At 40.0% G+C, this 24,433-nt stretch overlaps 1 non-coding gene across 1 annotated transcript; it reads right to left on the reverse strand.

The window, feature by feature from the left end:
* Nucleotides 1-12,098: 12,098 nt before the first annotated feature.
* On the reverse strand, nucleotides 12,099-12,205 carry LOC145103521 (small nucleolar RNA R71). Its single transcript, XR_013706608.1, has one exon. It is a non-coding gene; the product is annotated as a small nucleolar RNA R71 (small nucleolar RNA).
* Nucleotides 12,206-24,433: the final 12,228 nt, after the last annotated feature.

Raw genomic sequence — 24,433 nt, forward strand, 5'->3', positions numbered from 1 at the left:
AGGGCTTTTCATACTTACATCAACATTTTCATTTAAAGGTTTACATGACTTTTAAAATAGCTTTTAGTAAGCAAGACAATGACACTTAAATACTTATGAATTCACCAGCTTTAAAGCTGATACTCTCTTTCAAAATAACTTGTATTCTCAAGTCATCAGTAGATAGGTAGGGTGGCCAGGTTTTGAGAAGACGGAGCAGAAGTCTCGTCTTTTATTTTGATTGTATATTTTTGGTGTCTTATTACAATGAAAGAACACACAGGTATTAAAACTTTACTTATAATGCAATGGATGATGTTGTCGCTTGTTTACTATTTTACACTGTTGTTATACTATACATGACGTCCTCCACCCCTGAACGTTTTCGCCGTTCGTGGTTTTGGGGTGTGACAGATTGGTATCAGAGCATTGTTTATAGTGAATTAAGTATATCAACCCATAAAAGATATACTAACTATAAATACATGGGATTAAAACACTCTGTCTAAGAGAATATACTTTTAAATAATAAAATATTTAACAAAGTATACGTGCCTGCATTCATACTAAAATCAGTGTCACAATGACAAGAACAAAAGTATTACGATTGTTGAATATCACAGGTAAGCTTGGGGATGTATGGTCAGTCTTGGGAGTGGCATAGCCTGATCAACAATGTTGTTCCGAGGAGTGATTAGCACATGCCCAAGAATGGTTGTGATATGGCAACAAATCTAAAAACTTACCAACATTACCACAATGAGAACATTATAGCAGAACCTAAGTCTAAAATACCATAGGGGTGTTTTGTGTTACTATAATTACTATATACTTGAGAACTAAAATGGAATCTTCATTCCTAAGTTGATAATTGCTAAGTGGATACGCTAAAGTTATATGTAACTAGGATGTTATAGACTTAGAATCGGTGAAATTTTTGTTTTACCCCTATTCCTTGTGAATTTGGAGTTGAGGTCACTTATTAGAAGGCCTATCCTGTGTTGATTACATATAATTGGTATGCACTTTACAAATAGCGATGGAACTAATGAAGATTTCCTAAATAATTATTTAGATAGTTCGTCTAATAATTATTTTCTTACCCCAAATTCTCGCATAGATAGCATGGCTGGATTCCATCCCCACGACAACTTGTTCCTTCCGAACGCGGTTATTGTTGGATGGTTTAGAGAAGAACCAGTTAATGATCATCGAATCCCTCTGAATGATCACCATGCTGAAGACCTTTCAGATGATGCCATCTCTGAACCCGAGGTTGAGAACCTACCCCAGGCAACTCCCTTTCCGATTCCTAACCCTTATCCGACTTTTCTTGGCCCGACGCCTGAGTGGGTGGAAAGTTTGGAAACATGGAGCCAAGGACAAGATCAGCCCATGCCATTTAATGGTGACCGAAGCTTCTATGACCTAAGCAATGGGGGCTCAGCAGACAGAATCATGCCGATTCTGATCCGAAGAGTTCCCCGAAACGAAATTCAGGGCAGGACAGCTCTACAACGTATCGCAGAACTTGATACAAATGGAGGAATGCATATGCTTCGCACCAATCGCCTTGAACATGCTCGTGAGAGGTTTGAGAGAGACCATGAAACCCTGTTGCAAGCGTTGGCTGAATCACGAGCCGAAGTCATAGAACTTCGTGTACGCCAGAGAGTGTACGAAAGGCACCTACTTGATGTGGAACGCCAACTGGCTGAACTGAGAGTTCACCAGAGGCATGACCATTGCTAGTAGTAGATACTTTACTTTATATTCCTTGTTAGAAAGGAATCGTGTTCCTGTCTATGCCCGATGTGGCATTTTCTATGAAACTATCTTGTACTGTAAGTACTTTAGTTAGGTCTTTATACTGTCAGGAACTATCCTCTCTGGATATGATGTAAGACCTTTTTACAAGGTCATTTTCCCAAACTTGTACGTCATGAATATTAAGGATATTGATAGTCGGCTAACTTCTGTGTCGTTCTTTATTCGAATACTCTTATCATACTTTCATTAGAGTCTATTTGAAACATGCTCTATTCAAGTCATTGGACTATAGCTATTTAACTCCGAAGACATCTCCGAGTCTCTTTTAATGGTTGGATCACGTTATTCGCCAACCAACGATACCTCGGCTAGAACGACAAACATCTTGAGACCATTGCATGAACTTACTTCCGATCTTTGCTAGGACTGCATCATAGGGATGTAGGTCAAACCTTCGTGAACATACTTCCATTCCGTACTAGGACTGCATCATAGGGATGTAGGTCGAACCTTAGAGAACATACTTCTATTCTTTACATGAGCGATCGAACTACGTGTAGGTTCAACCATTCTCGCTCACAAATTCATTTTCTTTCGGTGTAACATAATCATGTCACCCAAGAAAAACGATCAGCCCATCAACCAAACACCAACTCTTCAGATTGATGCAGCTACCTTTCAAGCTACAGTCTCGGATGCCGTGTCAGCTATTCTGACCAACCTGAACGCTAACAACGCAAGTGTTAGCGGGATTGTTAACAATCATTCTAATCCAAGTAACAAACGGAAGTCTTGGAATAAACCTAAGGACAAGTCACTTCGAAGGGTGAACAGGAAACAACCACCAGTCACAACCTTCACAGCCACGACATCAGCACCTCCAACTACCATCCCTTCGGGCATCCCAATGGTCCCTAAACCAGCCAGGCTTTATGCTGGAAATCTCCCAAAATGCATTAAATGCAATTTTCACCACCATGGACCTTGTAGAGAGATGCAGTGCTCACACTGCAACAGGAAGGGGCATACAGCCCGTTGCTACAGGACTCCAACAACTCAGCCCGCCCAAGTGCCAAACACCAGTGTGAACCAAACTTGCTACGGTTGTGGAAAGCTAGGTCATTACAAAAGGAACTGCCCAGAGGCAACAAATGCTGGCACACACGTTAGTATGCTACCGACCACCGCCGCAGGAGAGTCTACTCGGGACCCACGTTAATGTAATTTAGGCGTTTCGTTGTAACAGACTTATGAACCATCCCAAAACTAGTGCAACCAGAGTCTTATCTTTTGCGAGATCCCGTCCGTTTAGGGATGCTCGTGCTGTGTATACTTGTCTTTTGTAGTATACCTTGTTCGCAGCAATAGTCTTGTAGTAAATCCTAAGTTTAGTAACTCTGTTAATGGTTGCACTGTTGTGTTTTGTCTGTAACGCCTTATGTTCAAATCTAATGTCTTTAGTTTCCATATGTTTCCGACTTTATCATACGACTCGAGTAAATTTGATCCACGCAATACCAGCTTCATAAGTACATCTCTTTCTCAGAAATCTTCTTTTAGCAAAGCCGTTATATCAGAACACCAAAGTACTCATACAAGGAGTACCTTATATTTCTTTTCCTTTCCGAAGGAATCCCCACATTATTACTCGTGCAGTACGTCAAGTTCAATTCCAGGATTCATACAGTTGATCTATCACTGAGGAATGTATACATGAGAGTGATATATAATCAATGTTCTACAGGTTTAGAATTGATGATTCCACTTTAACTTCTTTTCCCTCGATGGGATGTGAGATTAAGGAAGAATCAGTTATTCGACTACCTTTTCAGTCTTAATTATATACGACTCGTATACATGAAATTGTGATCATTGAATCACGTATGAATTCTAATATGAACTTCAGGACGGAGACTGTCCAGGAGTACGAGTAATTGCATTGGCATAGGAACAAACTTAGAACCCAGTATGACTATAATAACCAGATCTCCTTCAGTCTAAACACCTATGGAAGATACAAGAACAGCCCAAACAAAACAACGAACTACTCAACAAGAGAATTAGGAGACCAGGCTTCTCACCCTTGAGAGCTCCGGTCTTATTATTACCAGAAGTCGACGGAGTGCATCTTATGTACCTCGACGACCGGAGACTTCATTAAGATTTCCTTTAGAAACCGTTGCCTCTTCCTCGCATAGACGAGTTGATTAAGCAAACACAGGGAAAGAGTTACTTTCAGAAACGGACCTGAAATCCGAATATCACCAGTTCGAGTGTTAGGGAAGGATGTCCTAAGACTACTCTCCGAACTCGATGCGGACACTTCGAGTCCGTAGTGATACCCCTCGGATAGGACCAATACGCCCATAGTATTCATGAGCTAAATAAGTAGAGTACGCCTTTCTTACTGGGATCAGTTCGTCATTTCTCCATACAATGACTACTTATCTACCCTCGTAGTAAGAAAGAACCGATAGAAACATTACCCTCGGAGATACTTTCCGCAAAGTTCTCTGAACAAGAGTCTTGGAATTTAGAGTCAAATTTCCTGAGACATACTTTTAGTGTTGTGGAAATTCTTGAGTACTCTGTCAAATTATCCAAAACCGTTGGGAAATTGTCGGCATCGTAGTCACCGACGGAAAATTCGCAAATTCTAGGTCTTACAGACCTACTACCATAGTCCATTCGGAACTCCCCACAAACTTCAGGAACCCTTTCGACTTTGACCCAGCAAGGGATGGCCCTTGACTGGGAAGTAAGCGAGGGGAAGAACCTTTGGAATTCCAAGTGAGAGACCAAATTCTTTTAGGAAACCTCACTCTGGGAACGGCTTAATATGCTTCGTAAAGCGTGGAAAGCTAAATCCAATATAGTTAGGACCTCCGAGCTTCTTACCAAAATCGGTCCCACATCTCACAAATTAGACCTACTCCGCGAACTCAATAACGTACATTTTCCCCTTCGCGTCTCAAACTTGAAATAGTATCCTTCCATTAGGAATTTCGTAATCCCTCTCGACGAGATCGAGATTTACGAGATCCTTGCCTTCGTATTAGAACCGTAGTGGCCCTTGACCGAGAGGTCAAGCGGACGAAGCAACGTCGTCGCCCGTTAGTGAAGGTTCGTTGGGATACCAACCGAGAACCCGATTTCACATAGGAGTGCGAGAACCAATCGATTAGGAAGTTCACATAACGACTCGATCATTCGTACATACTTCCTTGCCTAAACTCTAATTTCGGGACGAAATTCCCTTTAACAGGGGGATGATGTGACAACCCGAAATTTTCATTCTGAACAAACAATATCACTTCAATAGAAGTTATAACAGTCACAGTAAATTTTCAGACTTTTCGGATAAGTTTAAGTAATTCAGGGTTTACACTTCAAGAGATATCAGGAGAGTGGATGCACTAGGGTTTCGTGCAACACTGTTATTCCAGCACTCTGTCATATTAGAAATCATTTCGGGAATAAAAATATTTTATGTCAAAAATATCTCAGGACTATAAATAAAATTCTGAACCAAATTCATTCATTATTCGCATTTCCAACTAGAGAAAATCCATTTTCTCTCTCACGGATCTTCGGGTTTTTATCCCAAATCGTGAGTACACTTCTCTAGTTGTCTTATAATGCTTATAATGTGCTTAATAACTTAGATTACATAGCAAATCTGTGAGATTCGGGAGTTTACCGCCCAAGAACGTTCTTGGAGAGTAAACTCATATATGTGGCTTAAATGCTACCTAGTCTTTTCCCCATGTTAGGTAACTACCTTAGGCTTGTATGCTAGTGTGTATATGACTAGAAAACATCAAAATCGGATCAAGACCCCAAGATTTGGGAGTTTACCGCCCAAGAACACGCGGAGAGTAGACTCCATTTTAAGGGCCAAAAGTGTCCCAATGTCCCTCAAAGCCTTAGAACTCAACATAGGGACTAGCATTACATGTTTTAGACCATGAAACAATTAAAATCAAGGATGAAAAGTGAGTTCACAGCCAAGGGTGTTCCAGGGTCGTGAACTCCATGTTTAGGTGTCAAAATGCCTTGAAAATCTTCCTTAAGCCAAGAGACAAATTAGGACAAGTACCCTAGTGTGTTTGGGGCAAGCAAACACCAGTAAAACACCAAGAAAAGGGTGTTCACGGCCCAAAATGTTCCAGGGCCGTGAACTCCAATAAATGGTGCCAAATGGTGCCATAATTCCTCCTAAAGCCTTGAACAATTGCCTAGAACATATCCGATGTGAGTATGGGACTTGAAAGCATCAAAAACATCATTCCAAGGGAGTTTACGGCCGTAAATGCCAAGGGAATATGGTCCCAGGGCCGTAAACTCCTAAAAGGAGTTATATTATGCCCTAAACTCTTCCATAGACCAAGCCGTTAAGTAGAAATGCTTATTAGGGCCTTTTAGAGCATCAAACATCAAGTGGACACATAGGTATGAGTTCACGGCCGTAAACTCATGAGTTTACGACCGTAAACTCACTTAGTAGGGTCATTAGGGCCGTGAACCTCATGATGGAGTATTCCTTGAGCCCTACATACAATAGCTTCCACTACAAACACTTAAATGCAATCCTAGAGGCTAATAACACTTGATAAAGGTGTTTAGCATGTCCTAGGGTGTCTTGACTTGTTTATTAGTTGTTTATAGACTAATTTGTTACATATATGTGAAATTATATGTTAACTAGGATCATAGAGGGTGTTCAAGACTTCACTTGACACCTAACGGTCCTACCTCTTCAGTTCTTCAGTATCACCCACAACAGGTGAGTTCATACCCCTAATCAATGTTTTAAATGATTTTAAATACTTTAATGGGGGGAATATAAGTAGAAAACAGCATGTTATTAAATCATCTATATGTATTTTATAATTGTGTTTTCATTTAACATATTGAACATACTACAAAATGTGATGCATGAAATGGTTTTCTACCTTTAAAATACTTTGTTATCAAATGTATTACTTTTGAAATGGCTATCAAAATGACATCAAGTCAATTTTATATTTGTTCAAAACCCGTAGATGTCTTACAAAACCATTTTACATTCTTGAACTAAACTATGCATATACACTTATCATCTTATATATGTATTGTTGTTATAGTTAACATCTTTCATTTAGTTTCCCACGCCCTTGAGTAGTAGGAGTGTATAAACCTACTTGAACAAGCAATTACCTTTCAGTAAATTATCATAGGGATAATTTGAAGATACCAAACATTATTCCTATTACAAGGAATCACACAAGAGTCAGTTCATTCATGAGTCCACACCAGTACATTACCAGATACATGAACATGTTTACATATACTTACCTGATACATGAACACACTTACATGAATGCCATACATGAACACTGTTACATAGGTGCATTATCCTGTATTCACTTACCTGGATACTTGTACTTAAAACTACGAGGATGATTTATTAGTACTTTCTGTGTAAATTATCTTTCCTATCCCGGTTCAATGGGATATCTTGGCAGGACTAAACATTCCGAACCCCGCTGATTAGCACCAGTGGTCGATGACCATCTACGGAGGTCTATGGTTACTATTTATATTAGGTAGATCGATATCTAGGCGGGACTAACCATTCCGAATCCCATCTGATTAACACCAGTGGTCGATGACCATCTACGGAGGTCTATGGTTACTATTTATATTAGGTAGATCGATATCTAGGCGGGACTAACCATTCTGAATCCCATCTGATTAACACCAGTGGTCGATGACCATCTACGGAGATCTATGGTTACTATTTATATTAGGTAGATCGATATCTAGGCGGGACTAACCATTCCGAATCCCATCTGATTAACACCAGTGGTCGATGACCATCTACGGAGGTCTATGGTTACTATTTATATTAGGTAGATCGATATCGGGTTTAACCCCTCCACCCACCTACTGCTGCTACAGAGGACAAGTGGACAATCTTCGGATGTTCATTAGGTTATACCTTTCGCTTATTGCAATGTTGTGTTACTCCTAGTACCCAGTGATAACACTTACATTTATACTTTTTTTGGACAATCTTCGGATGTTCATTAGGTTATCAACACTTACATGATTCTATTTTTCCTGTTTACTTTTATTTTGTGATACTTTCACATAAACGATGAGTTAGACTAAGTACTTTAGTACTAGTCAATAGATGGAAAAACTATCATTTTACTTACAAAACATTCGGGTCTTGGTAGAAGACTACATTGTCATAACAAAACATTCGGGCCTTAGTAGAAGACTACATTATCATAACAGAACATTCGGGTCTTGGTAGAATACTACATTGTCATAACAAAATATTCGGGTCTTGGTAGAAGACTACATTGTCATAACAAAACATTCGGGTCTTGATAGAAGACTACATTATCATAACAGAACATTCGGGTCTTGGTAGAAGACTACATTGTCATAACAAAACATTCGGGTCTTGGTAGAAAACTACATTGTCATAACAAAACATTCGGGTCTTGGTAGAAGACTACATCTCAAATTAATAGAAAATAACGGATTTTCTAAGGCTTTTCATACTTACATGAACATTTTCATTTAAAGGTTTACATGAATTTTAAAACAGCTTTTAGTAAGCAAGACAATGACACTTAAATACTTATGAATTCACCAGCTTTAAAGCTGATACTCTCTTTCAAAATAACTTGTATTCTCAGGTCATCAGTAGACAGGTACGGTGGCCAGGTTTTGAGAAGACAGAGCAGATAAGTCTCGTCTTTTATTTTGATTGTATATTTTTGGTGTCTTATTACAATGAAAGAACACACATGTATTAAAACTTTACTTATAATGCAATGGATGATGTTGTTGCTTGTTTACTATTTTACACTGTTGTGATACTGTACATGACGTCCTCCACACCTGAACGTTTCCACCGTTCATGGTTTTGGGGTGTGACAATAGCCGATTTTCATGAAGTGTGGAATTCTCTCAAGTCTTTCCAAGTGCATATGATGTTGTGTGAACCATTTGAGGTGTCACACATGGGGCACTAGGCACTCAAGCTTCATGAAGACAACCTACATCAAACAAAGGTATGTATTCTATCCATTTGATTACCCCAAGTATCAATGTTAGTATGCTAGTTAGGATGAATACCTTGGAAAGTTCATATTTGCATGTATAATAGAGAAAACATATATCCAAGGTATTTAGGGTTGCATGTACACTTAGGAGTGTTAGAATGCTCAAAACCCATCAGTTTCATCATAGTCAACGCCTTCCAGTTGACTATAGCCTTTAGCAACTAATCTTGCCTTATTTCTGATAACCGCACCAGATTCATCTAACTTGTTCTTGAACACCCATCTTGTACCAACAATAATATGACCTTGTGGAATGGGAATAATTTGCCACACTTTGTTTCTTTCAAATTCTTCCAGTTCTTCTTGCATTTCAAAAATCCAATCTACTTCCATTAATGCTTTGTTGATAGATCGGGGCTCGACTGCGGACATGAATGCTGTATAGTAACAATGATCAGATAAATCTTTGGCAGATCGAGTTTGGATACCTGTGGATGGGTTTCCAATAATTTGACCTGGTGGGTGATCCTTCGTCCATACATGTAGATGAGGCATCAGGTGATCAGTAGTTGCGGTAGAAGGAATGTTTTCAATATTAGAGGTTGCTTCGGATAGGGAAGGAAGTTTCCCCTGGATTTGAGAACATCCTGCAGAGTTATCTTGGCTTGTTGGAGTGAGAATGAAATTTTGTTGAGCAACTTGGAGAGGTTCCCCCTGAATTGCTGAAGGGAGTTCCTCTGGAACCTAAGAAGGTTCCCCCTGGACTGCTGATGGGAGAGAAATGATTCTTGAATCGGTTCGAGTGTCAATGGTCTTTATGATTTCATCATCCGAATCCAAAGATACGTTTGATGTAGTGATCTTTTAGGGAGAGGAGATTGAGCATCAACATGTATCGGAACCTAGATGGTTGTTGTATGAACCGGAGTGATATGTGCATAATTAGTTAATTATTTAGCATACATTTTTATTCATTTTTAACTAATTATGTGAATAATATGGACAAAAGGTACTTAAAACTGTTTAAAATTTGTTTTCAGTCCAAAAGACATGCTTGGGAATGAAAGGGAACAAGGGGAAGCAATTAGAGACCAAAGAATGAAGTTTTAGGGACAAAAGCTAACCTACTCGGCGAGTATACGAGCCTACTCGGCGAGTCCATAAGAATATTCTAGAAGATAGCCACGACTCCCGATTTAAGACGGATAACTACGAGTCTACTCGGCGAGTTGGGTCTGCTACTCGTCGAGTACACCCTGTTTTGAGATAGCTATAAAAACCAAGCCTTTATCCGATGGGACTACTTTTCTGACGTTTTTTGAAGATCCATCTGCGATTGAGAACCCTTGAAGGCGCTGAGGAACTCTAATCTTCAACCTTTTGAAGAATCAAAGCAACTAGGTTAATCATTCCACTTAGCTTTAGGAATTGAGTATGTTTAATATAGCTAAACTTGTTTTTGTGTTTGTTTTTACTGCAACTATGAGATAAATATGTTTTTGTTTCTGTTTGGGGAATACCAAGGAACTCCTATGGTTTAATTGTTAGCTTTTGGTTGATTGTTTATTGGTGATCTATTAAATTAAGTTTGTTAAAGAACCTTATCCATTAATCACAACTATTTTCTGTTAATTGGAAGACAATTAAGCTGCATGAACATCTCTTAGTTGTTAACCTCATATGTCTATGTGAACACTTAACCATATGCTTAGGAATAATGATTATGAAACTAAGATTAATAAGACAATAGGTAGATTAATGTGTGAGCTTGTTTGAGAAACCATCAAACAAGAGGTTAATTGAACCACTAAATTGATTAACCACTACAAATCTTATTTAATCCAAATTATTAATCTAGGGAATTAATTAGCTTAAACACTTGATCACTGCTTGAATTAATTAATTGTCTAAGGGTTAGGAGTAATGAACATGAACCTAACCACTATAATTGGTAGCCAATAACAATTAATCTATCATAAATACAAAATAACCATAGGAGTGAATTGGTTGAACCTAAATAAAAACATCTTTATCAAATTTGGTGAATTAGTTGTTTGCTTTAGTTATTTAGTTAGTTAAGTGTTTTTGTGGTGTGCTTAAGTTTCTAGTCTTGCAAAACTAGAGATAAAAACCTTTTACTTTCTTTAGTTGCTTAGTTAAAATTAGCCATTAGCTTAATCTTCCGTTCCCTGAGTTCGACACCCTACTTATCCAACTATACCATTAAAAGACAGGTTCACTGCCTTTGTGTGCTAAATTATTAATAAAAAGTAGGAATAAAACAAGTGCATTTCACACACATCAAGTTTTTGGCGCCGTTGCTAGGGAACGGTTCTAAATAATTAATCTAATCCCTAATTTTTTCGATCCTTTGTGTGAGTTTACTAGCACAAAGTTAATTTATTGCAATTTAGTAGTTAGAAATTAGGTTTTAGCATCTGTTTTAGTTTTAATATTAAGTTTAAAATTTCTTCAAAATTACACTAATACTCGCCGAGTGCAGTCTCCCTTTACTCGGCGAGTACAAGTGTATTTGGCAGATTAATTTTCAATTTTTTTAGTACACATTTTTCTGCTCTTTTTACGTTTTTATCTTGTTTATTTCAGGACTTTCATGACCATAGGATCAAACACCCCGCTGGTACCCCCGTTTGAAGATCCCGAATCCGCATTGAAAAGGAACAAAGGAAAGGACGTGGAGAGGTTGAGTACACCAAAGAAGTCACCTTTGTCCAATTTGAAGACTGTTTTTGGGAAAAAGAAGAGCAGCAAATCAGGAGCATCCAACGCTTCTTTAGTAATCGACGAACCGGTTAAGGAAGATATTGAGTACGAGACCGAGGAAGAAGAGGAGCCTACATACGAGCACGAAACCGATTCCGAAGAAGAGTTAGCTATCACAATCGCTAACATTGATGAAATCCCCATGGGAGAATGGAAGAAGAGGATGCGTGACGACACTGGCCCGGGACTTGTGCAACCCGCAATTCCCGCGACTACTACTTTCGAGCTAAAGGGTCATATCCTAGCTTTACTTAAAGAAATACCTTTTATGGCAAAGACCATGAAGATGCCTACAATCATTTGGATGAAGTCAATGATGTAGCTTATTACTTCAATGTTCCAAATGTGCCCCGCGAGACTCAGCTACTTCATATGCTTCCGGTGACATTCAAAGGTGCTGCAAAAGACTGGCTCAAGTCACTCCCCCCCGGATCAGTCACCACTTGGGCCAAGATGAAAGAAGAATTCATTGATCACTTTTGCCTACCTTCCAAGATAGCCAAGTTGAAGAAGGCCATTGCTAACTTTGAATAACAAGATGGAGAGTCGCTATATGAAGCATGGGAGAGGTACAAGAGCTTACTAAGAAACTGCCCACACCATGACCTAAACAGCCAGCAAGAAGTCTCCATCTTCTATGATGGAGTCAATGTCACATCCAGGCAGTTACTAGACTCGTAAGGCCCGCTCACAAAGAAGCCGCCCCCGGTGATTGAAGAATTCTCTAAACACTCTAGAGAATACCACAACCCTAGACATGATGTCACTAGGGGAGCCGCTTATGCAGCTACTGAAGACTTATCCGCGGTCATGGTTATGCTAAAAACCATGGAGAGGAGGATGGATAAAATGGATCAAATGATCCATGCTATTCGGGTGGGTTGTGAAAACTACAATGGGTCTTACCTCACTAGAGACTGTGATTTAGATGAGAATGGCAACAAGAAGGTGCAAGTTTGTTACTCAAGTGGAGACCGATATGATGAAGACTGGCGCAAACAAAAGAAAGAGTAGCTCCCCTATGAAGAGTACAAGAAAGCCAAGGAGGAAAGGTTTAGGCAAAAAAGGAGAGGGTTCTACCAAAAGGAGGAGCCGGTGCAAGAGAGGAAGCCAAGCTTGGAAGAAATGCTCACCAAATTTGTAGCTGCTTCAGAAAAAAGACTTAGTGATCATGATGCTGCAATTCAAGAAACAAGGACCATGCTTAGAAACCAGCAAGCATCTATCCACAATATAGAAACGCAGCTTGGGCAACTTGCTCAACAAATCAACCAAAGGTCACCGGGCGAACTTCCTAGCAAAACTGAAAATAACCCACGAGGCGCGCACATAAACATAGTCACAACAAGAAGTGGGAAAATAATCACTCCCCTGGCACCTATTCAGACTGAGGCATCCAAGGAATCACAGAAGGAGGAGGCAGAAAAGCAACACATACAATCTGACAGCCCTACTCGCCGAGTACCACGTATAGACTCGGTGAGTACACCACCAAATCCCAACGAGCAGGTCCCTGAAAAGCTTTACCAGCCTCCAATGCCATATCCAGCCCGAGCTAAGAAGGAGAAGCAGGAAGAGGAGTATCAGAAGTTTCTAGATCATATCAAGACTCTTCAAATCAACATACCCTTCATTGAAGCCGTCATGCAAATGCCCAAATATGCAAAGTTCCTTAAGGAACTCGGCGAGTGCAGGTAGGGTACTCGCCGAGTAGGACCGATCTACTTGCCGAGTTCCTCTTTAGAAAAGGCAGAAGTCGGTCCTACTCTAAAGAGGCACTCGACGAGTAGATCGGTCCTACTCGGCGAGTACCCTACCTGATTACAGGCTTTTGGTTGCCTTCTTCAAGGAAAGCATACTCCAAATGTGGCTGTAATCATAGCCGCTGACCTGTCCAATTCTGAAAAGGAAGAGCTCATGAAAGTGTTGAAGAAGCGGAAGCGGGCCATAGCATGGAGCATCACCGACATCAAGGGAATAAGCCCATCTTATTGCTCCCACAAGATCAATCTGGAAGAAGGAGCAAAGCCAGCTGTACAACACCAAAGAAGGTTAAACCCAAATATGCAAGAAGTAGTCAAGAAGGAAGTGGTCAAACTCTTAGATGCGGGAATTATCTATTCCATTTCCGACAGTCCGTGGGTGAGTCCGGTCCAAGTGGTGCCCAAGAAAGGAGCGATGACGGTCATAACCAAAAAAAAGAACGAGCTAATTCTGACACGAACAGTAACCAGTTGGAGAGTGTGCATCGATTATCGAAAGCTAAACGATACCACTCGTAAAGACCATTTTCCCTTACCTTTTATTGATCAAATGTTAGAAAGACTATCGGGCCATAGCTACTATTGCTTTCTAGATGGATTCTCGGGGTGTTTTCAAATACCCATAGACCCAATGGACCAAGAAAAGACCACATTCACTTGCCCAAGTGGGACTTTTGCTTATAGACGCATGCCTTTTGGGCTATGCAATGCACCCGCGACTTTTCAAAGGTGTATGACAGCCATATTCCACGATATGGTGGAAAAATTCATGGAAGTTTTTATGGACGACTTTTCCGTTTTTGGATCTTCTTTCCATGGTTGTCTCACAAATGTGACTTAATGCTTGCTAGGTGTGAAAAAACCGACTTTGTCCTCAATTGGGAGAAATGTCACTTTATGGTCAAGGAGGGTATAGTTTTGGGCCACAAGGTTTCCAAAATGGGAATTGAAGTGGATCGGGCAAAGATTGACACCATTGCCAAATTACCCCCACCAACTAATGTGAAGGGCATTAGAAGTTTTCTAGGACACGCGGGTTTTTACCGGCGTTTCATAAAAGATTTTTCCAAAATAACTAGACCTCTAACACAATTACTACTAAAAGATGCACCGTTTACTTTTACTAAAGAATGTTTTGAGGCATTTGAATGTTTAAAGGAAAAATTAACTAATGCGCCGATCATTATTGCACCAAATAGGAACTTACTCTTTGAGATCATGTGTGATGCTAGTGACTTGGCATTAGGAGTTGTCCTTGGTTAAAGGGTTGATAAGCACTTTCGACCCATATATTATGCTAGCAAGACTCTAAATCCAGCCCAAGAGAACTACACCACCACTTAAAAGGAATTATTAGTTGTGGTGTATGCCTTTGACAAATTCCGCCCTTACTTGGTTTTATCCAAAACTACTGTTTTTACTAAACACTCGGCTATCAAGTATTTGTTTGCCAAACTGGATGCCAAGCCAAGACTGATACAATGGGTGCTACTTCTTCAAGAGTACGACATAGAGATACGAGACAAGAAGGGAATGGAGAATATAGCAGCTGACCACTTGTCAAGGCTTGAGAACCCGTAATTGCAAGAAGATAAAGTTGGAGACGACTTCCCGGACGAGTACATTATGGTGACCGTGGGAGAAGAGCCATGGTTCGCAGATATAGCTAATTATTTAGCTACAAAATACATCCCGAAAGATTTTAGCAGTCAACAAAAGAGAAATTCTTTTCTGAATTAAAATATTACTTTTGGGACGAGCCATACCTCTTCCGGAGCTGTGCGGATGGGATCATATGAAGATGCGTATTCGGGAAGGAAAGCCGGAAAATATTAGAGCATTGTCATAGCGGGCCCACGAGTGGACATCATGGAGCACACTACACTGCAAAGAAGATCTTTGACATTGGGTTCTATTGGCCCACAATTTTTAAAGATGCAGCCCAATTTGTCAAAGAATGTGATGCTTGTCAAAGAGTGGGAAACATTTCATCCCGAAATGAAATGCCACAACATAGTATCCAAGTATGCGAGGTGTTTGATGTGTGGGGAATCGACTTCATGGGACCATTTCCCATGTCTAAAGGAAACAAATACATATTGGTGGCGGTGGATTATGTATCCAAATGGGCGGAGGCACAAGCGTTACCAACAAATGACGGTCGGGTGGTGGTGTGGTTTTTAAAGAAATTATTTTCACGATTTGGAGTCCCAAAAACCCTTATAAGTGACCGAGGCACACATTTTGCCAATGACCAATTGGAAAAGGTGTTAAAGAAATATGGGGTAACCCATAACTTTTCCACATCGTACCATCCACAAACTAGTGGACAAACCGAAGTGACAAATCGAGCTTTAAAGCGAATTTTGGAGAAATCGGTGGGTAGCAATCGCAAGGAATGGTCGGATAAGCTAGATGATGCACTTTGGGATTTTCGTATAGCTTTCAAAACACCTATTGGTACTACACCATATAGGTTAGTTTATGGAAAGCAATGCCATTTGCCGGTGGAGCTAGAGCATAAAGCGTTTTGGGCTTTAAACAGGTGTAACTTCAACATGGAGGAACTAAAGAGCAACCGGTTGATGCAAATGAATGCTCTTGAGGAGCTGAGGAATGATGCATACTCTAGTTCATGGCTTTATAAAGAGAAGACCAAGATGTAGCATGACAAAAGGATTAAAGATAAAGAAATTCATGAAGGCCAAAAAGTGTTGCTCTTTAATTCACGACTAAAGCTTTTCTCGGGAAAACTCAAGTCAAGATGGGATGGTCCTTTCTGGTGAAGACGGTGTTTCCACATGGTGCTATAGAGCTATTGTCAAGAGATGGCACGCCTTTCAAGGTCAATGGTCATAGGGTCAAAAATTATGAAGAAGGAGTCCCCCGGAATGAAGGAATGGAAGACTTGCTGCTGCTGGAAGGGATTGCAACCATGTAGAAGGGGAGGAGTCCAGCTAATGACTCCCTAAAAAGAAGCGCTTCTCGGGAGGCAACCCGAGTTTCAAGTTTGCATTTTCTTTCCTTTTCTTTATTTTCATTATTTTTTTCCTTTTCTTCGTCTACTTTTAAGAATATAACTGCTTGAGGGCAAGCAATGCCTAGAGTGTGGGGTGGATGGCTTAAAAAATGAGAAAATACATTAATTTTTCAAAACTTTCACAATTTTTTCAATCTGCAAGGTTTACTCGCCGAGTAGGCACGTATACTCGGCAAGTACCTGCCTGAGTAGCCCAATAAAACGTGTAACGGCATTTATACTCGGCGAGTAGAACCTTTCTACTTGGCGAGTAGACAACTTACACGGATAAAATATAAATCTGTAAAAAAAGGTTTTTCACCCATTTAACCCCCATACTCGCCGTGCACAGCGGTTTCTCAAGCAGCCCTGCGATTTCTTGCGACTTCTTCAATTCTCTTCGATTTTCCACTTAATCTTCATCATTCAAAGAAAAAGGTAACATCTTTACACTTAAAACTCATCAAAGGTTCAATCTTTATCATAGATTTGCCCCTATTTTGCTTGATTTCGGATTTGGGGGTTTCCTCAAATTCTAGGGTTTTAATTTAGCCATGAATTAGGTAATGTTAGGAGGAATTTCTTTTGGATTTATGGTTAGATAACCCATTACAACAAACCCCTGTGAAGAATTTGGAGTTTTGGACAGCCTATACATGTCCGGCACCGAACAGTTCCCGAAGTTCATCCTACTCGCCGAGTAGGTCGTGTACTCGGCGAGTAGATGACTATTCAGACCCGATTTGTTCGTTTTTAATTACTGGGTATTGTTTGTTTGTGTACTTTTGATGTTTTTATGCAGGTATCATGGCCAGAAGGGGGCATTCTTCTCGTGGGGGGAGCCAAAGTGATATCCCATGGCTTTCATTTCAACAATTGACTTCTAAATCATTCCAAGCTAGGGCCAAAAACATATTAGAGGCGCTCAAACAAAAGGAAATCCACTTACCCAACGCTGTTGACTGGGGGTGGTTGGGAAATGTGGGATTGGAGGAGGATCTCACACCTTACTTGGTGAAGGAGTGCAGTTTGGGGTATACCACCATCACATGTGATGGTTGGTTACAATTATTCAAAATACAAGAGCCTGTATATGCTGAGCTGTGTTGGGAATTTTTTGCTACCATCTCATTCCGAGGTGGTAGTGAGTATTACAACCCCAACACAATTTCTTTTTCTTTGGGCGGGGAGCTGCGACAATGCAGCATTGCTGAGTTTTCTTGGAGGCTGGGCATTTATGACCAGAGCACAATGATGTCTGAAGACTTTGAAGCTTTTCTGGAAAACTGCCATAAGGAACTTCCCGAGGCAGTGGTGGCCTCTACATGGTGGAACACGATTGCTAACCGGGTGTATATTCCTTCCACCGCACAGGAGGGCCACATTCGCTCGCCAATCCATCGCCTTATTCAGCGCTTCGTGGCTAGCACCATCAACATGCGGAAGGATTGGGACAAGGTCCCAACCCTTGATATCTTCTATCTATGGAGTATTATTATTCCCGACGCTTTCTGCAATCTCCCCTATTGCATTGCCAAATTCCTTGCTGAAGGGGCAGTTAAGGAAAAAGTCAACTCCAAAATAAATGGAGGCATGTTTGTTACTAGGCTGGCCAAGTCGTTTGGGGTCCTAGATTTGCAACAAGCTAGGGCACTCACGGTTATCCACCCTCCACCATTCAACACTGCACTATATAGGAGGGCACGGATAGTTGAGAAGTTTGGTGATTCATTCTCCATTCCACATGAAGACGAGCCGGCAATTCCCGAGGAGTCGGGAAGGCGGGTCCGACAACGTAGTGAGCGGGTGCGAGAAGACCCACCGGTTATTCCGGTGGAAGACAACAATGATGGATGGAACCAATTGGAGTACCGACGCTACTTGGACGACATTGGACGAGAGGTGAATTATAATAATCAATCTTTCGAATACCTCTTTCAAAAACTGAACATTGCCCCAAGATCCGGACCCGACTATCCATACATTATGAGTTTGGACGAGAGAATGAGGAGAAGAGATGGAGAAGGAGGAAGTGGCGCGGGAGGAGCCGACATGGAAGATGAAGAATGAAGAGTTTTCTTTTATGTTTTGTGTTTATGATGTTTTGATTGCTTTTGAACAATTGTTAAACACTTGGATGATTTTTATTTCTTGTTGGATGGTTATTACTTTCACTTTTAGTTGTTTATTTTTCAGGGATAGAAGATTACGAAGCATACTAAATTGTTGAGGGTCAAGTAAGGAATGAGAGATTTTCAAGAAAAGTATGGAGTCTTGTCCTTAGGAATGAGTCTGTGAGATTCGAGAGTAATGGAGAGTGTTGCTGCTGAAGGAATTAGAGTGCGGGTCAGTGGAATTTCCAATTTCGAAACCTGACTCGAAAGGAACATCAGCTGGATCAGTTTTGGCAATACAGCGCCTACTCGTCGAGTGCACAAACTCTACTCGGCGAGTACATGGGATATTACACGATATAGTTCCAAGTCAAGAGATACTCGCCGAGTCCACGCCATTACTCGTCGAGTAGATCTACAATCTTCGATTTCCAGAACTGCTTTGAGAACTTTCACTGCAGCATTTATCCACTTTTTGTGAGGAATTGTTACTGGAGATTTTCTAAGAAGCTTGTTCCGTGAAATTTTCGAGCTTTCAACCACACGAGACGCATGACACCCAAGACATGGATGAGCTATTCCCATGTCTAAAGTCAAGTGAAGATGGGGGTGAAGAAAAGAGTATCAACCTATCGACTGCTACCCCAGGGGAGTTTGTTCCAATTCTCTCTATATTTGCATTTTTATTTTTTGCATAATATGCAATGAGGGCATTGCATAAAATAAGTGTGGGGTAGGGGGTTGGTCACATATTAGAAAATTTAGAATCTTAATTTAGGCTAATTTTAAAAATTGTTGCATACCAAAAATATTACTTAGGGACTTAATTTAGAAAATTTTGGTAAAAGCAAATTAGGATTCCATGTTAGAATTGTGTTGATGATTGCATGAAAACCCAAATGTTTAGTTGAGCCTATATACGTTCTAGTGCATTTGTGGCCTCCTTATTCCAGTGAAATCATGGGACAAAAACACGATCCTACTCAGCCTGAGCGATGCAATATGCTTAGCAGCCTAAACCTGAAATGTATCCAGGAAAATTATTATCGTTAGCCAATAAAGGTTGAGGTTGACCGCCCCTGCTTAAGCATGTAGGTTTTTGAGTGAAAAAAGAGAGGTACATGTAATAAAAAAAAGAGAGAGAGAGAGAGAATTGCAAGAAAAGTTGAAGAATTTGGGAGCAAATAAAGTGAAGATCAAAAGATCAAAATTCCAAGAGAATCCAAAAGTGAAGATACCAAAAAGTCAAACAATAAAGGTGGTGAATTCAAAGAGATCAAAGACCAAATTATCAAGAAAGTGAAGAATTCAAAAGAGCTCCATAGCGGTATCGAAAAGTTGTAATTCTAGATTATGTATGCTTGGGTTGCTCAACTAAAAATACCTTGAGGGTAAGAGGTTTTCTGCGGATGGATTCGGAGGGTTGCATAAAATGAGCATAGTTCGGGGTGAGTGGGCGAATGTTTATGAGGATTGTGAGTATTTGGAGTACGGGGGTACTTAGACAATTTTAGACACAAATGCATGCGTTGCGGTCTTGGCATAATGGCTGGGTTAGATTGGAATTGTCATATGTGATTCTAATATGTTTAAAATTCAGTTTTGCTTGGGGGCAAGCAAAAGTCAAGTGTGAGGTATTTTGATATGTGCATAATTAGTTAATTATTTAGCATACATTTTTATTCATTTTTAACTAATTATGTGAATAATATGGACAAAAGGTACTTAAAATTGTTTAAATTTTGTTTTCAGTCCAAAAGACATGCTTGGGAATGAAAGGGAACAAGGGGAAGCAATTAGAGACCAAAGAATGAAGATTGAGGGACAAAAGCTTACCTACTCGGCGAGTATATGAGCCTACTCGGCGAGTCCATCAGAATATTCCCGAAGATAGCCACGACTCCTGATTTAAGACGGATACCTACGAGTCTACTCAGCGAGTTGGGTCTGCTACTCGCCGAGTACACCCTGTTTTGAGATAGCTATAAAAACCGAGCCTTTATCCGATGGGACTACTTTTCTGGCGTTTTTTGAAGATCCATCTGTGATTAAGAACCCTTGTAGGCGCTGAGGAACTCTAATCTTCAACCTTTTGAAGAATCAAAGCAACTAGGTTAATCATTCCACTTAGCTTTAGGAATTGAGTATGTTTAATATAGCTAAACTTGTTTTTGTGTTTGTTTTTACTGCAACTATGAGATAAATACGTTTTTGTTTCTGTTTGGGGAATACCAAGGAACTCCTATGGTTTAATTCTTAGCTTTTGGTTGATTGTTTATTGGTGATCTATTAAATTAAGTTTGTTAAAGAACCTTATGCATTAATCACAACTATTTTCTGTTAATTGGAAGACAATTAAGCTGCATGAACATCTCTTAGTTGTTAACCTCATATGCCTATGTGAACACTTAACCATATGCTTAGGAATAATGATTATGAAACTCAGATTAATAAGACAATAGGTAGATTAATGTGTGAGCTTGTTTGAGAAACCATCAAACAAGAGGTTAATTGAACCACTAAATTAATTAACCACTACAAATCTTATTTAATCCAAATTATTAATCTAGGGAATTAATTAGCTTAAACACTTGATCACTGCTTGAATTAATTAATTGTCTAAGGGTTAGGAGTAATGAACATGAACCTACCACTATAATTGGTAGCCAATAACAATTAATCTATCATAAATACAAAATAACCATAGGAGTGAATTGGTTGAACCTAAATAGAAACATCTTTATCAAATTTGGTGAATTAGTTGTTTGCTTTAGTTATTTAGTTAATTAAGTGTTTTTGTGGTGTGCTTAAGTTTCTAGTCTTGCAAAACTAGAGAAAAAAACCTTTTACTTTCATTAGTTGCTTAGTTAAAATTAGCCATTAGTTTAATTTTCCGTTCCCTAAGTTCGACACCCTACTTATCCAGCTATACCATTAAAAGACAGGTTCACTGCCTTTGTGTGCTAAATTATTAATAAAAAGTAGGAATAAAACAAGTGCATTTCACACACATTACGGAGTAAAGCTTTCCCCCTCAACCGGAGAGGTGAAAGTATTGAGAGATGCTACTTCGGAAAGAGATGGACCAGAAACATCAGCGTGTTGTTGTTGTTGTGCAGTTGGTGACATAAGAACTTCGGATAGTTTCGCAGTTTCAACAGGGTCGAAAAGATCATCATAATTGACTTCAACCAGGTTTAGAGGACCTGAAGAAGCAGGAATGTTGCTTTCCATGATGGTAGTGGTTTCAATAGATGGAGGGGTGTTGCGGATGTAAGAGTCATCGAACTTCACATCGAAACTTTCAATGATTAGCCTCGTACGTCTAATGAGAACCCGATAGGAAACCTTATTTGTGGAGTAACCGAGAAAGATGCCTTCATCAGACTTTGGTGCAAATTTGTTGAGCTGATCTCTTTTGTTGATCACAAAACATCTAAACCCAAAGATGTAAAAGAAACGAACATTTGGCTTTCGGTTATTGAGGACCTCATACGAAGTCTTGTTGAGGCGTTTGCACATAATGCTTCGGTTCTGAACGAAGCATGCGGTTGCTACAGCTTCAACCCAGAAGTAAAGAGGAAGATGTGCGAAGTTGAGCATGGATCTGGCTGCTTCGACAAGAGTGCGGTTCCTTCGCTGTACTACACCATTTTGTTGAAGTGTATACGGAGCTAAAAAGTTATGAGAGATACCTTTTGACACCAAGAAGTTGTTGAGAGGATGATTAGTGAATTCAGTGCCATTGTCACTGCGGATGCGTCTTACAGGAAGCTTGATCCGGAGTTCTATTTCCTTGATGAAGTATATTATAATATGCGGTGTTTCGGATTTGAGTCTGAGAAAGAATACCCAAGTGAAGCGAGTGAAGTTATAAACTATAACCAATATATATTTTTTATGATGGAGACTGGCTACGGTTGATGGACCGCAGAGATTAATGTGGAGAAGTTCGAGTGGTTCGGATATAGAGGAGTCAATCACCATAGGGTGACTAGCTTCTGACTGCTTACCACATTCACAAGCAGGACATAGAGTGTCATTTCTGAACTTGAGAATGGGTAGACCTTTGACCAATTCTTCAGTGACCAAGGTGTTGATGTATTTGAAGTTAAGATGAGCGAGCTTGCGGTGCCATAACCAGCTAACTTCGGATACGGCTTTTGAGAGAAAGCACAGATGCGGCTTTCCAATGATGAGAGAGACATCCAAAGGATACATGGTGCCTTCGGATCGAGAATTGATTAAGCTAGTGCTTCTATCACTTTTCATGATGTAGCAGAATTGATCATCAAACTCCACTCGATGGCCTGCCTTACATAGTTGGCCAACACTGATGAAATTGTGTTTAAGGCTTTCTACATAAGCAACCTTCTGTATTGAGAAGTTCCCCGTATTGAGTACTTCGTAACCTCGAATGATTCCATTTGCATTGTTGCCGAATGTAACATTTCCACCATTGCATATAGGCGTGAAATCCCGAAGGTGTTCTAACCTTCCGGTCATGTGCAAGGAGCAGGCACTATCGATCAACCATTTTTCTTCTTGATCCTCCTTGCATAATGCCTATAGAAATTAAGTGGTTAATTTGGGCACCCAAGCGAGTTTGTAGCCTGAAGTCACATACGATGTGTTAATCGATGCATGATGTGAGGTGGCAGGGATAGGTTTTAAGTCAACTTTCAAGCCTAGTCCTGGGTGTTTGAGATTTTTTGGAGTTTTGTGAGATTATGTATAGTTACGCGTCTTTTGAGAACGATGAGATTTGTCATGAGAGAAGATCTTTTGACATTGACATTGACACGTGAACTTTTTATCATTTCCCTTGACATTTGGCTTATTCTATGGTTTTGAGGAAAAAATATGCTTTTGTCCAGTCCTAGGATTGTAAGATTTGACCCTTTTGTTTGTGTGTTTTGAAAAGGTGTTTTTTGCAGGTTTTGCAGGTGTGTAGACACGTGCAGGCCTTTTGTGAGGTGATTTCGTAAACTCTTGAGGTGACCTTTTGAGTGCAGGAGTTGGCAAAATTCCTTTCCATTTTTGAGTTTTTGAGAGTGACTTTGGAAGGGTCGGAGTAGGTAGAATACCTTTCCATTTTGGATTGTCTAATGAATAGACCTGAAAACCATTTGATCGAAAAGACTTATCCTTAGAGTCAGGTGATTTTTGAGTAGTGCCAGAAACAGTAAACTCCTTCCTTTTTGTTTTCTTGGAAACAGTTGATTTGAAATGATAATTTGGGAAAACAAGTTTTTCTGGACTCTTTGACTTGGGACATTTCACAAATTTCTTTCGTTTTGAATGAATTTCCCGTTGCTTCCCACGGGAACGAAATTCTTCTTTAAAAGCTCTTTTTGCTTCTTAGGAGAACCGCAGTCGGTGATATTCAATTGCGGTTTCCTTAAATCTTTTGGAGATTTTGAAAAACAGGTACTTGATTCATCCAAACTGGAGAAATCCGGATTTTGAAAACATTGACCAAATTCAAAATTTTCGATTGGTAATTCATGATTAATTGGTTCAATAGTCACAGAACTTTTGACTATGGTCTGCGGTGTAGTGCTTTGGACAACCGCAGAGTAAGTCTTGGTAGACACTTTAGTGGGACATTTGTTACAAGGTAATGGGACGGTTTGTAGTTCATGACTGCAGTAAGGAATACTGCGGTCAGACTGCAGAGATGGGAAGTCTAATGTGACTTCAGGACTTTGTACAACAATTTCCTCATCGGCTACGAATGATGTCTGAGAATCAGAATGAACTATGTTATCAACATGATTAGAAAATTCAGGGAGAATTTCCTCGATAAGACAGTTATTACTCAGATCATGGAGTTTACCAAAATGAGCTTGGATATCCTCAGGAAATGTTTTGTCATTGACTGGGAATAAGAAGTTGCGGTCTGGAGGGACATAGGGACGTTCCGGTGTGAACCGAGGT

This window comes from Lactuca serriola, chromosome 4, assembly GCF_051521515.1.
Source record: "Lactuca serriola cultivar US96UC23 chromosome 4, Lser_US96UC23_V15, whole genome shotgun sequence".
NCBI lineage: Eukaryota > Viridiplantae > Streptophyta > Magnoliopsida > Asterales > Asteraceae > Lactuca > Lactuca serriola.